At 41.5% G+C, this 23417-nt stretch overlaps 1 protein-coding gene across 15 annotated transcripts in view; it reads left to right on the forward strand.

The window, feature by feature from the left end:
• ANKFN1 (ankyrin repeat and fibronectin type III domain containing 1) overlaps positions 1-23417 on the forward strand; it is a 288349-nt gene that overhangs the window by 78142 nt on the left and 186790 nt on the right. For 5 of the 15 annotated variants that reach the window (XM_072940142.1, XM_072940138.1, XM_072940140.1 and 2 more), the window contains one exon: positions 1425-1503. The exons of the other annotated variants lie outside the window; for them this stretch is intronic. The gene's annotated coding sequence lies outside the window, so the exon portion shown is untranslated. The remainder of the gene's footprint in view (positions 1-1424; positions 1504-23417) is intronic. 15 annotated transcript variants of the gene reach the window in all.

The following is a 23417-nucleotide window of genomic DNA, read 5'->3' on the forward strand; positions in this document are numbered from 1 at the left end:
CAGTTAATGGCTGCAGCTCAAGTTACAAAGTTGCCCAGCTATGTTTGTTGGACCTATTTGATTTCCAACCTTTTCTCATTATTTTCTCTGCAAACCCCTTTTGCATTTTTTCCCTGGTGCAGCTCACGCTTTGAAGAATGTAGTGCATTAAACAAATAGTTAATTAATAATACATGTTACAATATTTATGCACCAAACTGGGAAACTGCCAGTCAGAACTTTGTACTGACATGTTCACCATTACTATGTGAGTTGTTATAAGCCCCTGAAGAGAAAAGGAAACTTTGCATTTTCAATTAGACTTTTCAGAAATGTAAACGGTTTCCTATTGATATATACATCACTAAAAATGCTGAAGTCTAGTAATATGTGAAGATCAAAGGGTAGTCATACACATTATAAGAGAGCTTCCATTCAGAGACCTTAAGAATGTTATAAAACTCCTACTACGTCTTGTCTTTAGGCACAAGCTTCAAGCATCAATTAGACATTCCAAAGTGCTGTTTAATTTTTTTCACTTTAGAATATGTGGTTAACCACCTTGAGTCAATAGAACGTCAAACCAGGGTAACAGGTCTGCCACTTTCTACAGGTAGAATGGTTACCTTCTTAAACTATGCTTATCACTAGAATCATATCTATAATTTTTCCATTCATATTTATAAAATAACAAGCAAGAATACAATAAACTACTCAGATAATTGACAGATACAGGCTGCTTTGCAGTGATGACACTGCTGCTGATCCTGGTTGTCAAGCAGCACCGCGTAATGAACACTTGACATGGCCATTTGATAAGGACCAAGTGGACCAAGTCTGAATTTGGTAGGGAAAAGGGATTTAGGGATTTTTAATATATACTTTACAAAAATGCAGGTCATTTGAAAGTTAAGTTTATAAAAGTTGAGAACCACAGATATCAGAAGTAAGACAGGTTTCCTACATATATTTTATACCTTAGACTAGCAACCCTAAGTAAAAAGAAACAAAGCTTAAGTAAAGCATTTCAGCTTATATGCTAGCTACCTAGTAGCAATTATTACCATGCATTGTTTTGCTTTGTTTTTTAATTGAAATATAGTCAATTTATGATGTGTTAGTTTCTGGCATATAGCACGGTGATTCAGTTATACATACACGTATATATTCTTTTTTGTAATAGGTTATTACAAGCTATTGAAAATAATTCCCTATGCTATACAGCAGGTCCTTGTTCTTTAGGCTCTTTTATGTATAGTAGTGTGTATCTGCAAATCCTAAGCTCTCAGTTTATTTCTTCCCACCCCTTTTCCCCCCTGGTAACCAGAAGTTTGTTTTCTATGTCTGTGCACTTACTGTTACTGTGTCTTTTTTACGTGCCAGGGACTAAAGTGAGCATTTATACACATTATTTTCCTGATTGCTTGGCTTAATCTTATTAACAGCACTGCAAAATAGGATTATTTCAGCATTTTACTGAAGAAACGGAAGGTCAGCTCTGAAGCATTCTGCCCAAGATCACAGGTACCTAGAATATGGCAGAACTGGAATTAAAATCAAGTTCATCTGATTTTAAAACCCACATTCTTTCTTCCACACTTAATTATCTTCTTAAGATTGCGTATTAAGACTGAGTAGAATTGTTAGATCCTCCTGCCTGCAAACATGGCCTCATGTTGTCTTTAAAGCTACATTCTAAAAAAATTCTTAGATAATGGGTAGCAGGGTCCTGCTTGTTGCCTCTATCAAATGTATAAAAGGCCATCTTCTGTTTTAACTACTGTCAGTTCTGGAGAATTGGACAGAAGGGTGCCTACAAATTGGGCTTGTGTAAATACCTTTGGATGTGACGTGTTATGTCAGGAGAAAGTGATGTCATGTACTCAGTAGACAGGATCCAGGAGATGCTCAGGACAAGAGATCTAAAAAGTGACAAGGCTGAATGCCTGGCCTTTAAGTTCCTTATCTCCTTTGCTCCTCACCACAGTCCCTTCAGTAGGATCATGATCATCTCCCAAAGATAGTCCCAGAGAAGCTGACAAGGTCATTCAGCTAATATGCTGGGTATTTGAACTTAGGTCTGTCTATCTTCAAAGGTTCACCCCACTATGCAGAGCACAAGGTGCCCGTGTGCAAACACCTATGACAGATGCATGTTCCTACTACCAAGAATCTATTTGTCACAAGTTCTCCAAGATTTGCTTGGCTGCTCACTCATCAGTGTATAGCAGTAGCCATTGTTTCCATTTCCTGTACACCACTCTGTGCCAGCTACGTAGCCACATGCCTTCTCTGAATGATGCCTGGAGAAATAAATATTTGTTGAATATATATAAAATTAAATGTGTCATTCAATAATCAGAACAACATTATGAGGCTTAAGTTGCTATTTTCATGTTGGGAGAGAGAGGTTTATTGAAGCCACGCAGTTAAAAAAAAAAAAATCAGGAAGCTGGAATTCAAGCATCTATCAGACCCAAAGACTGTGCTCTTTCCCTGAATGACCCTACCTGAAGGTTACCACAGGTGGAATGTCTTTGCCCTTAGATTTTATTGCATTTGGCATGGAAGTCTATGTAGTAATTGTCAGGGCTTCCCCAGAAGCAGAGCCTGAGGCAAGGATGAAAGTACATGTGGTTTATTAGGAGGTGGTCTCAGGAAAGTGAGGAAGAGAGAGGAAGTGGGGCAGAGAAGGGAAGACAAAAAGATGCTTTATTAAGCAAGTTAACATGTGGACATTTGGAACTTAATCCCACTGGGAGACTAGGACCAAGGGAGACAGGAATGCAGTGAGGGGAGCCCTGCCATTGGGAACAGCATGGAATGCAGCTGGACACTCCCAAGTGGCCAACAGTCTGGCCAGAACATCTCCTGTATTATTTGGGCATGTAAGTCACTTGAAGCTAAGATCATCTTCACTCTGAGATTTTCACAAGGAAATGTTGCCAAAGGAAATAAAGAGTAGATCCAATGAATGGCCAGATATATCATGTTCATGCACAGAAAGGCTCAGAGTATAAAAATGTCAGTTATCTCCTAATCTGTAAATGAAAAGGAAACCCAATCAGAATACCAACAGGCTTATTAACAGTTGAACTTGACGAACTGATTCTAGACTTTGTTCGGAAGAACAAAAGTCCTAGCATAGCCAAGCCAGTCCTGCAAAGGGACAGGAGTTGGGCAAACTTGCTGTGAACAGATACCTAGACTTATAAAGTTGCAGTCATTCAGATAGTACGTACTGTCACAGGGATGGACACACTGATACTCAATAGGATCAAGATCCCAAAGTGGTAAGGCAAGGAGGCGGTCATGAGACTTCAATGGGGAAGGCGGACTGTTCAGTAAGGGCGGTGGGTCTGCTGGCTTTTCACGTGGAGATCAGTTAGAATAGGGGTTTTACTCTTTCCCCTATGGAAAGCCAGTAGTCCCACAAGCACTTTCTGAGATTGAATCACTGGGGCAGCCTCCAGTATGTCTGGATTTTCTGCTATACCGTTGTTGGCATTTTTTCTAAGGAGAAGAAGGAAGCTTCTGTGAAATAATTTACTATATCTATTTATACAATGGTTGAAACAAGGGTTAGGAGATTGGACATCACCTCAACAACCTTGCCTCCCCGAACACATCCATAGGAATAGAAGGCCCGTTTTCTCACCAAAAAAAAAAAACAACAACAAAAAAAAGCAGAAAGAATAACAGGATCTGCCATTCTCTTTTTCCTTTAAAAATTTAAGGTTCAAAAAACTCAGTTTTACTCTTTATTTAGAATCCAGTGTTCTTTAGGCCTGCTTCAAAATGTAAGGCAAATAGGTTTCGTCTTACAGGTGAACTACAATCCATTGAAACAGTAGTTCACATGTTCTTGAAGCCAAGTCCCAACTCATGAAAAAGAATGTCAGAGTTGATTAGTTATGTCTGCCATGGGCCCAGGAATGGAAAGTGATAGCACACTTGCCAAGAACTTATTCTTTAATTTGATATGTTTCTGTTCATAAATATAAACATAATTTTTTTGTTGTGAATCAAAGGAGCTTGGTATTACTATTTGAATAAATTAATACCAATTTCTGCCCATGAAGTATTTTTTCATAAGGCATCCAGTTGGAATAGGCCACACAAACTAGATTGATATGTCACATTACAGCTCTTCTCAAATGAAAGGAGAAAGCACGCCTTCCAGAGCTAAGCTGTTTGGCTTCAGCAAGTCAACAATTGATTAGGGTATATGATATGCCTGGGTTTCTTCTGAATGCAATAAACAACTGTGTATCAGCATGTATGTAAAATAGTGCAGCCATCATCGTTAATCACTTGAAATTTTATTACTTTTAAACAATTTGAACAATTTTTGCCATGCAGGAAAATTGGAGGGCAAACTAAATCTGACATATCATTTTATTTGTTGAATGTATTTATATTTCACCTCCTTCCAAAAAAGAAAAATTGGAGCTGCTTACAACAAGAGCCATATACAATCCTGTTAATAAAAAAAGATAGTCTTGTTAATGAAAAAAGATGGGTCATTTTTCTCCAAATAAAACTGAATTCTGTTTACTCAGTATTTTTAATTGGTCTCCTTTGATATGGGAGCCTTGCATAGCTTTGCAATGATGGAAAATAATGTTTCAACTGTAACTTATAAGAGATGCTCCTAAAAGCACATTCTGTGGCTTAGGGAATAAAGTAATAAATGAAATCTTATGAAAGGAGAGATAGGTGATTTTTTTTTAAGGTGAAGCCTCTGTTTCTAGGGCAGTTTTCATTCTAGTTAAGCCAGCATTTGACTTAGTTGCATTTCTATCAGCAAAGACTTTTGTTTGCAATTAGCAGAGAATGTAGATCTCTTGTGGCCCAAAAAGTTTTCACTTCAATGTCCAAATTTTCAGATTGGGCATGCATCTCAGAACCGCATAATTTTCATTTCCACTTATTGTTTTGATGCTAAAGGTGTCTAGTTGACTTCATCTCCTTTATTGTAACTCCCACTCCAGATGAAGCTTGAAAGTAACATGGAATATACATTCTGTCAGGAGAATTAAAAGAAAAAAAATAAATAACCAATACTCCTCTAACTTTTGTAGGAAGAGATCTTGTGGATCCATACAAAAGTTTCCTGGCACGTGAGCATTAAGAACCTAAAGATAGAAAAATGGGGAAGAGTAGAGCCCAGTGGCAGAGCGTATGCCTAGCACTCATGAGGTCCTGGGTTCAGTCTCCAGCAGCTCCATTAACAAAATAAATAAATAAACCTAATCACCTCCCCCACCAAAGAAAATTAAAATAAAATGGAGAAAGATAAAAATAGAAAAATGAAGTAAGGAGTGAGGAGAGCTTCCACCATGAAAGCCGAGACGTCCTATTCAGATGCTTTAGTTGACTTACAAATCTGTCTCTAAATCTGTAGTTTATACTTCTTCTGTATTGAGTTATGGGCCCCTTTGAAGATATAATAAAGGATCTGAAGCATTCCCTCAGAAATAAACAAACGAAAGAATTCTTTGTCAAAAAGTTATCAGTAAAAATAACAGGTTTCTTTTTAACACCATAAAATTTTCCTAACAACTTAATTTTGATTGTGATAACACGGATAGATAGATGTTTAGGTGATAATTAAGAAAAATAACTGAAAAGATTTTTTTCCTGAAGTATCATCATAAATCTTTAGAAGCAGTTCCCTGCTTCTGGGGTTGAGGAGTGGGAGGGTCGATGTATCACAAAGTTATAAGGGGACTAGGAATCTACATGCACATCAGGAATAATTTGTCTACTGAATACCTTTTGTATGAATGTAGGAATCATTATGAACATAGGTGCCATTTTAATAAATGAAATAAAAATTACTCAAAAGGAAAAAGTTCCAGAATTTGAGAAGCTATTGGAGAGTTTACTGGTTCATTTATTCATCCATCCATTTATTTACTGACCAAATAGTTGCTAAATGCTTACCACATGCACCCTGGGATGTTCAGAATGAATTTCAGGGATACCCATTAGATCATAAACTCCTTGAGGGAAGGTAGCGAGTTGGCTCAAGGCAATTAGCTGTCAGGTATTTTGTTGTGACTTTTATTATGCTCTATGGCATAATCACAGAACACAGGCTCCTGAGCTGCCTTCCATCAGTCATTCCTACCTTCATGGATTGATGAGAGATGTTCAGCGAGAATGCCAACTCCTTTATGCATACAAGGATGTCACCACTGCAGGGGGCTTTTAAAAAATATCCACTTAATTGGTCTCCTTTGATATGGGAGCTTTCCACTTCTTTACAGGTAGAGAAACAGAAGGGCTATGGGATAAAGTGGCTTCTCTAAAGTTACACAGCTCACCAATGATGGAACCAAGGCTGGAACTCTTGTGATTATGTTCTTTTCACTAAAGAAAAACTTAGGGCAGTAAATCTGCAAAAGGATTATTTATATGTACTCACTCCTAGGTCAACTGCATTTATCTGCTTGCTTGTTTACTTTCCTTCCCCTTCTTGAAAGGTTTTATTATTTTTTTTATTTGAAATGCATACAGTGTTAGTAGGATAAAAAGTAATAACTGAGGGAATTTGGAGTGAGAGAGGAAATGAGAAAAATTAGGTGAAACAAGGGGTTACTTTAGTAGATGAAGTGCACCCATAAGGTTCCACACGGCCACTAAAAATGGGTCACCAATTAATGCTGTACTTCCTGGCAGCCAAGTAAGGTCAGAAACAGCATTCAGGATAGGCATCAGATAAAAACAATCTAAAATCTAAAAAGACTACATACTCTGTTATTCCACCTATATGACATTCTGGAAAAGGCAAAACTATGGAGACAGTCAAAAGATTGAAGTTTGCCAGTAGCCTGGGAGGGGGACGGGATGACTAGTGGAAGTACAGGGGATTTTTAGGGCAGTGAAATACTCTGTATAAGATTACGATGATGGATACATGGGATTGTGGATGTGTCCAAACCCACAGAATATGTAACACCAAGAATGAACCCTAATGTAAACTATGGGCTTTGGGTAATTCTGATGGGTCAGTGCAGGCCCATTGATTGTAACAAACATACTACCCTGGTTAGGGAGATTGGTAATGGAGGAGTCTACGCATGTGTGGGGGGAGAGGGTGTATGAGAAATCTCTGTACCTTCCTCTCAATTTTTCTATAAACCTAAAACTGGCCTTTAAAGTTCTTTATATCCAAAAAAAGTGTCTTGATTCCCAGGAGAAATAGGCTCCTGGCCTTGAGGCTTCAATGCAATTTCTCTTGTGGGTTCTCAGAACAATGCCTTGCTCTAGGAATTCAGTAATAAATTTCAACAGGCTGGCTCCTGAAACACTACTGATGGGGGCCAGGGGAAATGCAATGCCCAGGACAGTGAAAGCATCTGGACACGAGGCCAGGATGCTGTGGTCCAGGTATACAGCTCACTGAGGGTCTGGCTTCATCCAGGGATAGCATTTAGACTCCCTAGAAGAATAATAAACAATTCACCTTGATTGTGCACTCACCATGTGCCCAGACTATTCTGAGCATTTATCTGCTATCTTCACATCTTCTGGGCAAGCCCCATTGAATATGGTTGCTTCAAACTGAGTTGTTTTTTTTAAACATTTTTTATTGATTTATAATCATTTTACAATGTTGTGTCAAATTCCAGTGTTCAGCACAATTTTTCAGTCATACATGGACATACACACACTCTATCACATTTTTTCCTCTGTGATTCCCTGTGCTATACAGTATAATCTTGTTTATCTATTCTACAATTTTGAAATCCCAGTCTATCCCTTCCCACCCTCCCCCCACTGGCAACCACAAGTCTGTATTCTATGTCTATGAGTGTATTTCTGTCCTGTATTTACGCTTTGTTTGTTTGTTTGTTTTTGTTTTTGTTTTTTAGATTCCACATATGAGCAATCTCATATGGTATTCTTCTTTCTCTTTCTGGCTTAATGCACTTAGAATGACATTCTCTAGGAGCATCCATGTTGCTGCAAATGGCGTTATGTTGTCGGTTTTTATGGCTGAGTAGTATTCCATTGTATAAATATACCACCTCTTCTTTACCCAGTCACCTGTTGATGGACATTTAGGCTGTTTCCATGTTTTGGCTATTGTAAATAGTGTTGCTGTGAACACTGGGGAGCAGGTGTCATCCTGAAGTAGGGTTCCTTCTGAATATAAGCCCAGCAGTGGGATTCCTGGGTCATACGGTAAGTCTATTCCTAGTCTTTTGAGGAATCTCCACAGTTTTCCACAGTGGCTGCACCAAACTGCATTCCTACCAGCAGTGTCGGAGGGTTCCCCTTTCTCCACATCCTCTCCAGCATTGGTCATTTGTGGATTTTTGAATGATGGCCATTCTGACTGCTGTGAGGTGATACCTCATTGTAGTTTTGATTTGCATTTCTCTGATAGTGATGTTGAGCATTTTTTCGTGTGCCTTTTGATCATTTGTATGTCTTCCTTGGAGAATTGCTTGTTTAGGTCTTCTGCCCATTTTTGGATTGGGTTGTTTATTTTTTTTCTTATTGAGTCGTATGAGCTGCTTATATATTCTGGAGATCAAGCCTCTGTCGGTTTCATTTGCAAAAATTTTCTCCCATTCCGTAGATTGTCCTTTTGTTTTACTTCTGGTTTCCTTTGCTGTGCAGAAGCTTGTAAGTTTCATTAGGTCCCATTTGTTTATTCTTGCTTTTATTTCTACTAGGAGAAAATTTTTGAGATGTATGTCAGATAATTTTAATTAAGGACTGAGCAATGGAACTTTAAGGTTATAAAGATTATACGTTTTGTCAAGAACTGACAGTATTGCTGAACATTTTTCTAATGCTGAATCAGTTGTCTGTTATGAAAATTAAAGTGTTTCACCAGAACATGTGCCAGAAAGTGTTCAGAGGAATAAAGACCAAAAAATAATAATTCTTCAACATATTAGGATTTCTAAACCACTGTCCCTTCCACACCAGGAGCACAGGTAATTGGGAATTTATAGTATTTGAGGCACTCCAGTATGTATGAGAGTGCAAGGTGTGAATGTTTTTATTAATTTAAAGATGATCAGTGTGAGACAGTGCTCCATGGCCAACAGGAGCATGTGTGTTAAGGAGACAAAATTAGCACTTTGGGGTATTCACCCAAAGAAAACTAAAACACTCATTCAACAAGTTAAATGCATCCCTGTGTTCCTTCCTAGAGGAACTTTCATGTTAAGTGAAGCTCTATGCTCTAAAAGACAGTGTAAGTGAAAACCTTTCACAAAGTAAATAGGCTTGTTCCCGTACACAAAATGTATGTGTTCCCAACGCTGCAGATGAAAGAAATTTTATACAGACATTTCTCTGCTGCATTATTTAGAAAAGCCAAGGTACGGAAGCAACCTAAATGTTCATTGATAGATAAAGGATATGGAAGATGTAATAGATATAGACAGTGAAATATTACTCAGCCATAAAAAAGAAATCTTGCCATTTGCAACAACAGGGATGGATCTAGAGGGTATTATGCTAAGTGAAATAAGTCAGACAAAGACAAATACCATATGATTTCACTAATATGTGGAACCTAAAAAACAACAAATGAAATGAAAGAAAAACAGCCTTAATAGATACAGAGAACACACAGATGGTTCCCAGAGGGGAGGGGAGTCGGGGGATGGGCAAAATTAGTGAAGGAAATTAAAAGGTACAAACTTCCAGTTATGTGATAAATAAATTACAGTGATATAACATGAAGCACATGGAATATAGTCTATAATATTGTAATTACTTTGTGGGGACAGATGGTTACTAGACTTTTTATCGTGGTGGTCATTTCATTAATGTATGCAAATGTCAAATCACTGTGTGGTAGAACTGAAACTAACATAGTAGTGTACATCGATTATGTTTCAATTAAAAAAAGAAGTTAGCGTTTTTATCAAATGAATGTTACACCAGATCTGCTCTTACTACATTGTCTGTGGATACCATTATGCTGAGGTGGTTAGCTGAGCCTGTGAATCAGCTCACGTGAGCCATTACACTTCTTCTCCACAGTCAGAGCTTGCAAGTAGTTCCTTTCCCACGGTTCCAGCTGTGGTATCGGTTTTCCTCTGGACGGCACACAGTCTGATGTCCCTAACACCCGTGTGGGACCTCATGAAAGAGACTCCCCCAAAAGAGCTTCTCAGCACCCCCTGCACATCAGAATCACCAGGGGAGCTATGCAAAAGCCTGATGTCCAGGCTGCACCCCAGACCACACGTCTCAGAGCCTCTGCAGGTAGAACTCTCACAAGACAAAGACAGAGGTAAAAAGAGGACACTGAGAACATGAGACGCAGGTCCCTGGTATCCGGGAAGTGGGGAGAAAAGATGATGAGGAAGGAGACCAATGAAAGGGCTTGGGACCAGTGTTCTGGCAGAAAGGAATCCGGACCATGTGGCTCTGGCTGCAAATACAGGGCGGCTCTTGGACACAAGGGATCCTGCTCCTTCCTCACTCTCTGTCCATCCTGCCTCCTGCCACCAGACCCATCCTGCCTCTGAAATCCGTCAACACTAAGGCTTAAATGACTACAGTCAGAGAGGGCCAGGAAGAGGAAAAGTGAACAGTGAAAGGCAATGAATGCTCACAGGAAGGAATGAGGGCAGGGAGGAAGCCAGGAGGGACAGTAAGTTGTGGGTTCTAGCCTCCCCTTGACCACAGTCATCTGATTCAGTGATTTTCTTCTGTGCCAGCCCTGCATTGATGGTGTTTTGGTGGAGACAGCTGGTCACACCTGGTGGTTGTGTCTCTACAATCCTTAAGCTTAAAACTGTGGAATGTACTGGAAAGACCTTTGATGCCTTTAGGTACAGAGAGGGTAGAGGAGATGGGAAGTAAGTCCAGCTTTTTTCAGCCTTCCTGCTTCTGAGTCATAGCACAGCCCCAAACGCCTGGGAGATAGGATTCAGCTCTCTCTGCCAACACAACCCACCAATACAGGCATTTGCCCCAGCAAATGACGCTCACTACTCCCTTTACGTTCAGGCTGTGCAGAAGGGGATACTCCTTGTGAGAAGCAGACTTGTAAAAAGAGAAGTGCATTTCCATCCTTTCCTTGGTACCCCCAAGAAGTCCAGATTAATTGTATCAATTTAGAAGTGGCTAATTTTTAATGGAAATTTAATCTGTAGGTTACCCCAGTGAAAAAGTAGCCTGTTTACAAAGCAAGAGTGTCAGTGTGGTAAGTGTAATCCAATCGTGCTTTGTAAATGGGTCAGCTTTTCCCTGGACTATTGTATATCACACAGCTTTTACACAGGCTTGTTAAATTTTAGATATTCAAGGCAATCAAGTCTAAAACGTTTTGAGTGCCTTGGTTATATTTTCTCATTACTGGTTAAGGCTCCATAGTCTAATACCAGAAACTTATGTCAGAGCTGCAAATTCACTCTGGAGAAGAATTAGTAGATTAAAAATGCTGCCTAAAGAAGGAACGTGTCGCAGGTTGAGACTGTCCTTTCTGAATTGGCGAGACTTAGTCTGAGAGCAGCCTGCCAGGAGTTAGAAAAGATGAATGAAAACACCTCCAAATTCTCAAGTCCAGCCATTTTCTTGGGGCGTAGAGAAGCACTGATTTTTAATCCATGATTTATGAGCTTGGAAGGAAATAGTTACCGGCAGATTAAAAAATTTTTAAAATGTGATACTTCTTTTAGTCTCTCAGAATTTGGCCATTTCCCTCTTGGCAGACGCAAGCCTTCCCTTATGAAAGGAAGCTGGAATTCATCAGGTTTGCTTTTTTATCAGTTGAGGCTGAGAACAGGAGTACAGAGTAGAAGAAAGGGGTCATTCTGAAGGTTCTAAGGATGGTGAGGGGAGAGGACACAAGATGAGGCTGGCTTCGCTTGACTGCCACCTGTCCAGGTTTCTTTTCTGGAGGGATCGTTTTAGGCCACATGAAATTATCAATTAATATAAACATTTAAGATGTTTTGAAATATATGTAACATGTATCAGGGACCATCTATGAATCAGACACGTTATATATTGGATGTAAGAACGTTAATAACAACTCCACAGAGTGGTTAACTTCATCCCTATTTTACAGATACAAAATTAAGCCCAGAAACATAATTACCTACTTAAGGCTATATGTCTACAAAGAGACAAATTTGGAATTCAAACTTAAGTCTAGCCCTTTTGCCAAACAATATCATCTTCCAAGATTGTCAACAGTCACCAAAGTGAGTTAAGTCAGAATGGGCCTTTGTAATTTTTTGTTTGTTTATTCATTCACTCATTTATTCATCCAGGCTAGGCCTGGATTACCTAACTGCATACTGACCAACGCCAGAGGCTTTGAGGTCAAGTCCTAGGTCTGTCACTTCCTATCTTGGTGGTCTGGTTGACTCACTTAACCTTAGGTTCCTGATTGATAGACAGGAGATTGTGATGGCACCAGCTTCAAGGGTTGCTATAGATTAAATGAAATGAAAACTTAAAGGCTTGGTTTGGTGCCCAGATATAGTAAGAATTCACTTACCTTTACGTTGGTGGTGGTGGGGGTAGTGGTGGCGGTGACGATGATGGTGATGATGATGGTACAGATGTCATTTCTCTACAAGGAGAAGCTGGCACTTGAATCCTGGAGCTGATAAGGACCTTGGGGATTCATCTCTTCCTTGTCTGTGGCTGCAGATGTAACTCTAAACCATAGGGTGGCATTAATGCCATGTGCTACACAACTGATTTTATTCACTGGCCCTTAAAACATGAACAGTCTCTCTCTTGCTCACGGCTCTGGAAAAGGAGGGTCAATCCCACAGGCGCAGAGCCCGTGGACACCCCAATGACACGGTGGGGAGCATTTTCCAAGAGTGTGTAAAACCCTCCACTTGGACTCTCAGCCTCTCTCCAGGGACGATGTCCTCTTCAGAAACCTTGCCAGTTTGGTCACAGTCGCCGACCCTCCAGGCCACAAGCAAATGAGGACGTGGTGACTCTTTGGGGGATTCCCTCCCCCAACCTTGCCAGATGTTTGGCACCATGGAAAGAGGCAGAGTCACAGCTTCTTTTGGGAAATTTAAGAAATGAATATTAAAGGATGTGTCACCCGGACTCTAGAAAACAGGTCGCCGTGGGTTTTCTCCAGCAGCATTCAAAGCTCCGGGAGGGGATTTTGGAATCAAAGAGGAAACACGCACTGGTTAGCTTACCTGTCTTGCATCCCATCAACCCCTACTTCCAGGAGCCCTTCTGTCAGCCTCTTACCCTATCCCTGTTCAAATGCTACCCTGGAAACTCCTCAATCTAAGAGATACAAAAAAATCTAGAACCAACACTAGCTTCTGTAGCAGACTGAGAATGTCGCTACTTAAAGTCTCTTCTGGAAGTTTAGAATTTTACTGAGAATACAAAGAGCTGGATAAGAGCTTACAAATTTAACCCATCCTTGACTCAGTGTCCACTTGCATGTGCTGATTTCATTAAGGTGATAGTGTTTTTTTCTTTAATTCTTACTTTTTACTGAAGTATAGTCAGTTTGCAATGTTAGTTTCAGGTGTACAGCAAGTAATTCAGTTATACATAAACATACATAAATATATTTCTTTTTTCAGATTCTTTTCCATTACAAGAAATTGACTATAGTTCCCTTTGCTATACAGTAGGTCCTTGTTGTTTATCTATTTTATATATAGTAATGTGTATCTGATACAGTGTTTTGATTTGCTGTGAAATTCCCATCTCACAGTTCTAATGGGATTCAGACGGCTTTACCTGATCGGTAAACTTTTAGGAACTTTGACGACTCATGGCCCAAGGTAGAAATGATAATGCCCTACTATGGCTTTAAAATCATATTTCAAAAACAACACTAGGCTGGAGATGTGAAAAGAGTAACCACGTTATTGACTGATCTGCTGTCATGCTATTTTTCCCCTCTAAATTGGCTCATTTTGCTTTTACATTTATTCCCACAGGATGTGAGGGTTTTGTTCAGAGGTCCCTGTCAGGAAGGTGCTGACCCAACCCATGTGCTTTCTGTTGCAGAGCTGGGGCTGCACAGAGCCTGTCCATCACTGGGCAGGATTTGGGTTAAAGGGCTGGTATGGAGAGAGGACTTTAGAACATACACAGATTATCCAGGTCACTGCAACTACCGTGGTCTCTTTATTCATAAAATGGTAGGCACATTCCTTTGCCTTAGTGAAATTTCCAAACTATTAGTGGTGTAGAGTAGCTGTAGAAAGGAGTAGAAAGAACATCAACTCTGATTCAAGTGTTATTACATCTAGATACCATTGTAGTCTTCACAACAGCTTTATAGTTTAGGTACGATCACAGTGCCCATTTCTGCAGGAAGAAAGACATAGCAAGGTTAAATAACAGTTCTCAAATCACCAACCATTGAGTGGTAGAGCCAGCGTTCCAACACACTTCACAAGTCCTCATTTTTAACCACCGTGCTGTAGTTCGATTTCAGGAGTCAAATTTTCAGTGTCCTAATTCCAGCTCTGTCACTAACGCTTGGACATCTGTTTCCACCTCTGTCAAATGGAAAGCTTAGAGTAGGTGTTTCCAGTGTAATTTATATCATGAGATTCAGGGAAGGAAGACAAAAAGGATTTAGAGAGTCAAGTCCACTGGTCTATATTGTCACACAGGAGCGAGAACAAGAAGGCAGTAACAATTTGGCCCTCTGGTTTGTCTGTGAGCGAGATGACACTGGTGCAATGACCTTAACTAGTCTTTAACTAGAACTAGTTAAGACTATATGCCGTCTGCTTCCCATTAACGTTTGTGGAAACGCGTAAACCATTCCATGTTGATTCTCTACCGTTTCTCAGCATGCAGTTCCATTTTCAGTCCCATCTTCCCAGGTACATTCAGCGTCCAAAGGATTCATTATCACACGCACGCACGCGCACGCACTCCATTAAAATTACTTGAAGGAGGTAACTGACTCTCTGAGGCAATGTAGCTCATTTTGCGCAATTATGATCATACATCTGCCCTTCAAGCAGAGGGCTGTAGTCGGTTTCATGTGAGGATAGCGAAAAACAGATTTATCGGAAATATGGTGGCCTCAAAATTATCATACCCAATTTAAACTTTTGGATATTCAACTTTCCCAGTGTGACTTCCTGTTTTGCAGAAAAGAGCTTGACGAAATAATAATAAAAGAGGCCCATGCTCATTGCTGTTCACCAAGGGGCTGTTCAAAACAACATTTTAATGATTTAAGTGTAAGTGAATCAGAAGCATATGGATTAGATTTCCCCTAAAATACGCAAGGATTTTTAAATGAGGGAGAGTGGAAAGAAGAATTTCCCCAAATTTAGTGCTCCTTAGAAATGCCTTTCTAGTGTTATTAAAAATTGATGGTGGTGGTAGGGCCGGCAGGGGTGCAAATTGACTTTGAACTGCATTTGGCAAACGGGTGGGGCGAGGAAAAGGTTCTTAACCTCTCTGGGAATCAACTAATTCATCCCAACCAACATTCTTGATGAGTTAAGTGTAAATGAATCAGTAACATACGGATTGCATTTGAAATACACATGGGATTAAAAAATGAAGGAAAAAAGCACTTGGTAAAGTATGTCTGGGGTTTTGCCAAACCCATAACGTTTTTAAAAAAAAAAATAAAGTTTGAAACAATTGATGAATTCCTCCCAGGCCCCGCCGTTCTCACCAGGCAGAATAGATGCACGGCTGTCTGCATGACTCTTCAGCGCCCAGCCAGGGTCCAGCCTCACCTGCCCGGTGCCCGATCGCTTCCTCATTTTAAGCTTCCGTCTTAAAGGGGATCACTTCCTGAGTAAGAGAAAAAGGCTGACTTTCTCCTAATTCTCTTGTGAGAGCATGCAAAGATAATATATTCGGCTGTTCAGCCATTTGTTTCCCTAAATAAACAGAAGAGCCCATAGAACAGAGATTGGAATCTGTCCCTGATTGGGATCAGATCTTATGTTTACTTTTCAGTTTCCTTGTTTGGCATCTGAGTGAAACAAGGGGTGGCTTGGTGCTGCAGCCCACAGGGGGACCCCCTAAACCGGTGGGTCCTTACTTTTCACCTCCCTGTACCTTCTTATCTTCCTTTCCTCCCAGAGTCCATATTTTGTTCTTTTTTTTAATTGAAGTATAGTTGATTTACATTGTTGTGTTCATTTCTGGTGTACAGCATAGTGATTCAGTTATACGTATATTTTTTCATATTCTTTTTCATTATAGATCATTAAAAGACATTGAATGGAGTTTCCTGTGCTATACAGTAGGACCTTGCTGTTTATCTATTCTGTATGTAGTAGTTGGTATCTGCTAATCTCCAGTTCCTAATTTATCCCTCTCCCACCCCCTTCCCCTTTGGTAACCATAAGTTTGTTTTCTGTGTCTGTGAGTCTGTTTCTGTTTTGTAAATAAGTTTATTTGTGTCATTTTTTTAGATTCCACATATAAGTGATATGATATATTTGTCTTTGTATGTCTGACTAACTTCACTTAGTATGATAATCTCTAGGTCCATCTGTGTTGCTGCAAATGGCATGATTTCATTCTTTTTTATGGCTGAGTACTATTCCATTGTTCAGAGTCCCTATTTTGAAGGATACAGTTATAGAGAACTGATTTCCTCATTTTGTCATTAGTCAAAAACTGCAGTTGTAGGAGAACCAGCACAGACACATTGAGCTGATAGAATCTGAGTTAAAGAGATTTTAGCTCTACTGTGTGGTCTGAACCCAGTTAGTTCTGTAACTCCAGTGGATATTTCTGACATACTGGGACTATCTCTGAGAAGCCCGTTTCTTGCCACATGGGTCCCCAAAGGGCCAGGATTCCAGTTTGGAAATCATTAGCCTAACGAGTCTGACAGGCATTTTACTGTAGAGAAGTGGCATTCTATAGGACTGAGCCATCCAAGCATCCTAATCTCATCTGAGCGAATCTTTCCCAGAGACTAGGCAGGTGGAGAGACTGGGTAGCTCTGAGAATCATCTCAGAGAGAGGCTGGAGGGAACCAGTGGGATCACTCTCCCCAGCACAGAGTCCCCAGTTCCTTATAGATTCTCCTCTTCACTCTGGCCGTTCTGCTCCTCATTTGAGCCTGGAGCCATCCTGCCAGCTCCATCTAGAACCTCTGCAGAGACTTCAGTGGCTTCGATCCGTCGCAGCCACCCAAACACCTATTTTTCAAGAAAATGAAGTGTGTGTCGTCAGGGCTTATTAGCGGGCTGAGGGGGAAATTGACTTGATCATTTCCCTGCTGTGTTTTTGAGGGCAGGATGGGGCAGCGGAGGCTGGGGAAGGAGGGGTTACTTGAGGAGCGATATGAAAATTCAGAAGTTAATCTCACATCAGGATATATTCCTGCATGTTTTTATCAGAGTAGGTGGGAAGGCTGCTCTTTTTCTAACATTGGAAAAGAAGCTTGCTCTCTGAATTCCTGCAGAGCAGACCCAGCCCTGGCAAATGTCTCCGGAGGCCCACTCTCTTGAGACAGCGGTGCACGCAGCTTGGCATTAAAGAAAATGTGCAAATGAGACAATAAACCTGGATGGCAGAACCATTTCAAAACAACCTGGGACCCTTTTTTATTTTCTTCCTGCCACACCCACTTATGGGACAGTCACACGGGCTGTTCAGAAAAAGGGGTCCCTATAGGACTAGCAATTGCAGAGAAGGGAGAGCAAACCCTTTTGCCCGATGTCCTTTCTGGTGTCAGGCATCGGGGTTAAGGTGCTACTGTCACAATAAGCCACTCTTTGAAATGAGTTATGCCTGTGGCTCGAGTGACCGAACCTCCGTGGAGGCCGGGTCCTGGAAGCAGCGTCTATGCTGAATTTTCTTTCAGGAAAGCAATCAAACCCGGGGCACTTAGGCCCTGCGGTGGGGCCCACTCAGAAACAAGACGGACAAGTTCACAGGCCATTGCCCAGGAGCCTCCGAGAGCTGACATAAGATCGATTGGCCATCCCGGGCCATTTAGCAAACAGTTTACATAGGCGGCCTGGGTCCTGGATTTAAACTAAATGAAAACTATCGGGAGAACTCTCTATAAAGTGGACTTGATCTATATTAGGGAACAGGCTAATTATAGGGATTGGCATATATGGAATCAAAGCGAAACACTATATGGGACTAGAGAGTGGTGGTCTTTTATACCAGGGTGGTCTGAAACCGGGGTTTAATGTATGTACAATATACAAACATTTTTGACAGACCATTAACACCTATAATCTTGTAAATATTTGCAATTTTCTAGATCATAAATATAGCTGCATAAGCAGTTCTTTCAGAACATCATTTATACACCATTAAAGGTTAATTTACAAGTTAGTACCTTATAGAAAGAAGATATGTGGGCTTTATGCGAACTCTCTGTAAAGGGAGACTGGTGTCTCCAAAAGCAATTTGTAGCTCTCCTGTGGGTCTGACTGGGGTCCTATTCAAAGCACTATTTGAATTCTTTTCATCAGCTCATGTTCACAGCAAACTTAATCTTCTGTTTTGGGGGAAAGAAAAAAGAAACAGAAGAGAGAAAGATCTGAGGTCTTCGGTCTGTACTTCCAAGCATCCAGCTGTTTATTTGAACAGTCTCTCTTGACCCCATTCTCATTTGTCATTGTCCCTCTGATACCTGCTGTTGTACCTTAGCCTCCAGCCCCAAGGGCTTTCAGCAGTTCTCAACTTAAAGACCCCTCGGAGGACCAACCAACAGTGAACATCTGACCTCCGAGATTCCTATCGTGTGACCTGACGTTTTTTGAATGATCAAAAGAGCAAGAATGAGAGGAGGGAAGGTGTTTTGGGGGCAGACTCTTTTCCCCCCTCCAGCCAGGCAACATTGGAGCCTCACTAAAGATGTGAGAGGGACCCAGGCTCCTACAGGAGCTGTCTGCAAATGAGAGTGATGGCAAGATGCCTGGGCATCTGGGAAAAGAGCATCTCCTCTGTAAGAGGGTTGGTAAATGTGGATCAGATCCGTGAGGAGGAAGCCACAGAGTGAGGTCAAGTGACCACAGTGGATTTGTGTTGTCTGTAAAGAAGCCGGACTGTGTAACTTATGCCGTATGTGGAGCTTCTCTTCCTCTGCAGAAGGATTCCATCGGTATCATTGCCCTTTCCCTGAAATGTGAACAGCTGCATGCCTGCCTGGTCCAGCAGGGACATTTTTCATGCACCCTGAGCCTACTCTGCCTCTTAGGCCTCCTGCATGTAGAGAATTCTCCGTATTTTCCTGGTGTTCCAGAGCTCATGAAGACACCAGAAGCAAATGGCAAAAAGTTTGCAGTCTACGTACACCCTCCACCGTCCTCTTCCTATTGATCTGAGGAAATTTCCCAAGCATATCCAATCTCTCCTGTGCTTTTCTGCCCCCTCTAAGTCAGCTCAGTTCTCTGCATAGCCAGACAGTTCTCTCCACACTTGCAGCCTGCCTGTATAGCATGGCAAAAACGACGCTGACCCGGGAGTCCAGAGATTTAGACTCTAATCTTCGCTTTGCCACTATCTGACCTTAGAGAAATGGCTGTCTATTTGGGCTTTTGTAAGTGACAGGTTGGGTCTCAAAATTCCTTTCCATGACTCATAGTCTATCTTGATTGTTCCTCTCGTTGGGAAGCCATAAAACCTATTATTTCTCTCCTCCCCCCTCCACAAAGACTTCATCTGGGAGGGTAAACAGCATTACCCTTCCCCCAGCCCTCCTCCAGCCCTCAAGCTCTGGCCCCTTCATCACTCCTTTCTCGCATCTTTCTATGATAGCCCATCTCCATCCCAGCCACTGTGAGCAACTTCCTTTGCCTCTTTCTCTGACCACATCTCCCTTTCTGTGCCAGCTTAATATCATTAAAAATAAGTAGAGCTCAGAGGTTTTGTGGGAATTAAAGATTCCCTGATATGCTGAAGGAAAAAGAAAAAAAAAACAAGATTTGAGGCAATTGGGGCAATGTTTCATAAAATTGGAGTTTAGGGAATTGGAGAACCTGACTAGGACCATCCCAGCCCGGAGGACAAGTGTCGGACTGTGTATGCAAAGTAACCAATCAAAGGACACAGTAGTTTAATGGGAGGGACACACAAAAATAGCTGCTGGAGCAACTAGGAATGTCACGTCACTCACTTTTCTCTGCAACAACCAGAGTATAGAACATTTGAACCAGTGAGCAGTGAAATTTGGTTTTCTTGACGTTTTTCAGTTATGCTTAAGCTTTTTGTAAATTACACTTCAGCTGAGGGATGGGCGTGGTGGGGATGGGGTTGGGGAAGTGGGCTCTTCCATTTGGAAATTCAGTAATTTTCAACCCTGGGCTATACATTGTTCCTTCAGTTTCTGATCTGGGGGCTCAGGGCTAGACCTCATTGTACCAACGCTATCTTAGGCCATCTACTCTGAGAATTTTTCCCACGTTTGAATCTAATTCCGCAGCCTCCAAGACACATCCTCGCTGAATCATCGTGAGTCTGTATGCCGCCTCCATCTGAGCCCTGTATCCTGTCTTCTTTCCCTACTCTTCCTCCCCTACCTTCAAAATGATGCTGCCCCACATACCTTTCACTCAGGACCCTCTTCTCAACTTTCTCCGGTAGCAGTTAGCTAAGGTAACAGCCCAGTCTGTGCACATGGGTGGTTTCCACTGAGTTCACTTGTTAGCACCCCCTTGAGGGCCCCTGAGCCCTCTGTCTAATCCCCATGTGACTGGGGAGTACCTATCTCATATCAGTAACATATCAGGCTACCAGATCTTAGCTCACTGTAGATACTCCTACAAAAGGCCGTGACTTTGTACAAGTCTTTGCTTTTTGTCAAATGTTAAGATGAAACAGCCATATGAAGGATGTTTCTGTGTCTTTTGTGAATTCGCTGTTAAAAACCATCTACTGTGTTATCCAATGTCCCTTATATGAGAAGTCATGTGATCAAGTTTTTCTTAGAATTGAGTGCTAAAGGGAAAAAGAATTCTTGGTCTTTCCCAATTAACTGTTTTACTTGCTTTTAGGAGGTAATTAGAGCCACAAAACTCAAGAGCATTAGAGGAATGCAGCCCCACTTCGGGAAAGAGAGTCATTGCGGTTTCCCGTCCTATCTGCCTTGGTTACCAAGAGCCTCAGGGCCTCGTCTTTCCCCCAGCTGTCACCACTCCCCTCATCCTACCTTCCGAACTGGTCCACACTCCTCCTTCCTCCTCTTCTCTTCAATGCTCCATCCTTGGTCTCAGCCACGTGCTCTACCCTTCTCTCCTCAGCACCTCCAGGGCTTTGTAAAAGGAAGAGAGGTTAAAATAACATACTTTCCCCCAGCAGTATGTGACTTTGCAGGGGTCTTCCAGGCCAACATGCCTTAACCCAAGACTCATCAAAGGGTGTTCTTAGGACAGGCTCCTCCAAACAAAGGAAAACAAAACAAAGCATTCTTTGAACAAAAAAGCTAGGAAATGTAAACTCCAGCTGCCTCTTGGAGATTCTTAAAGAATACTAGGAGAGTTAAACCTAAGAAGTCCTGAAGTAAGGAAAATACGTGTATTTGAACACACAGTCCTTTTAAATATGGCATTCAGAAGAAGACACTTTGAGAACATCCGGCTTAATCCAAATAGTGGATTCCAGTGGTGGCTCTTCCAGGCACTGGGACCAGAGAGTAGAGAAAGTATTGGTTTGGTCTGGGGATGGAGGGGTGGCCTCTCCTGTTCCTAGATAAGACCAGAGGTAATGGCCCACTTTCCACCACAACTCAGCACTCGATCCATAACTGCTTCCCCAGATTCTGAGGCCTTTCCAATATCGCTGGCTTCCGCAAATGATCCGTTCTTCTTCATCAACTCACACAGCTTCCCTGCCCAGTCCTAATAGGTCTACAGAGCTCCTTACCAACCGTATTCAACTTTTTTGAGTAGAAGCGACAGAAATCCTTGTGCAGAAAAAGAAATTTCTTGGCTCTTCTAACTGGGCTTAAGGCATGGCTGCGTCCAAGGACTTGAATTAAGTCATCATCTCTGCTCCTTTCTCCTTCACTTGGCTCACTTCTGACCATCTGTTGACATCATCTTAGCATCTCTCTGCCTGCTGGGAAAGGTTACCAACTACTCTGAGTGTATATGCTATGGACTAACAGTCCACAGGAAGAAAGACCTCTCTGTCTGCTGTTTATGTACCAAACAACGTGGACGTGCTATGGCTGGCCCTGCTTACAAGGTCACCTGCCCATCCCTGTACCAAGAGCTGAAATCAGAGTGTTGCCCCAGAGTGATTGCCCAGCATGGGTCAAGGAGGGCTTCATGATAGAGAAAAAGTCCAGGTCTACCCCCTGAATACCAGCATATGTCTTGCTTCTTTTGGAGGCATGGATTATCCTGTTTCATTTCAAAATCCATCTTCCTTAAGAAACAACTACTTACATTGCATCACTCTGCTCTCACATGAAAAGTGCTTCAGTTTTTTTTTTTCATTACATCTTGTCCCCATTGCCTTTCCAGGACAAGAATCATGTTTCCTTTTTATTTTCTATCCCCCCCACCAAAAAAAAAATCTAGTACTTTTCATTCTTTTAGTCATTCTACAAAACTGAATTGAATATCTGTTGCATATCAGGTACTCTGCTAAGCCCTGGAGATTTTTTTTTTTTTGATTAAAAATACAAGATGCTCAGAAAATGCTTTACAAATAACTGAACCACATGCCCTATGACAGTCCGGCTGCTAAGAGTGGACCTTATTCTCTCAGCCAATAGGCGTCATTCCCTTTTTAGTGAGATAGTTATGTGACCTTGGGTCAGTTCTTTTCCTCGTTGGGCCTCAGATTCCTCAAGTGTGAAATAAAGAGATTAACAAGATGCTCTCCCTAGCTCTAAAATTCTAGGTTTCTAAGTCATGAACAGCCATATTCTATGGGCCAGAAGAGATGCCATTCTTGAACTCATCCCTAATTATCTCATTCCAACCTAGGTTCTGCCCTCACCCCTCTCAGCATAAAAAGAAAACACAAATTGATCGCACAGCCCCCTCTCCCGCATATCACTTCCAAACAAAGGTGAATGTTCCATTTTAAAGCCATGCAGAGCTTTCTTGCCCATTCATTAAAATTAGCCATTTTATTTAAACGTGCACTGTAATTGACCCAGCCTTCCCAAACAACCCTTGGAAGCACATAAGAGAAGGAGTTGTGTCCATTTTACAGATTAGAAAGCTAAGGTTGAAATGTACTAACTACCATCTTGCTCAAGATCAAGGAGCTGGTGCCCTGTCTCAGCCCTCCAAGGCCTGTAGCACAGCCTCAAAGATCGAGTCACTCCTTGCCATCAAAAACCTGAATCTCATGAGAACAAAGTCTGCGAGCCTCTTAGGATGTTTAAGTCAAAAGGGCTTTGGAGAGGCATAGTTTTAGCTCACAGCATAACAAGGCCTTTGGCAAGGAAGCAAGGAATACCAGGAACGTAGTGTCTGCGAGGAAAATGCCATGTATATCAAGTAGCTCTCATGGCCTGGGGATGAAAG

This window comes from Vicugna pacos, chromosome 16 (genome assembly GCF_048564905.1).
Source record: "Vicugna pacos chromosome 16, VicPac4, whole genome shotgun sequence".
Lineage (NCBI taxonomy): Eukaryota > Metazoa > Chordata > Mammalia > Artiodactyla > Camelidae > Vicugna > Vicugna pacos.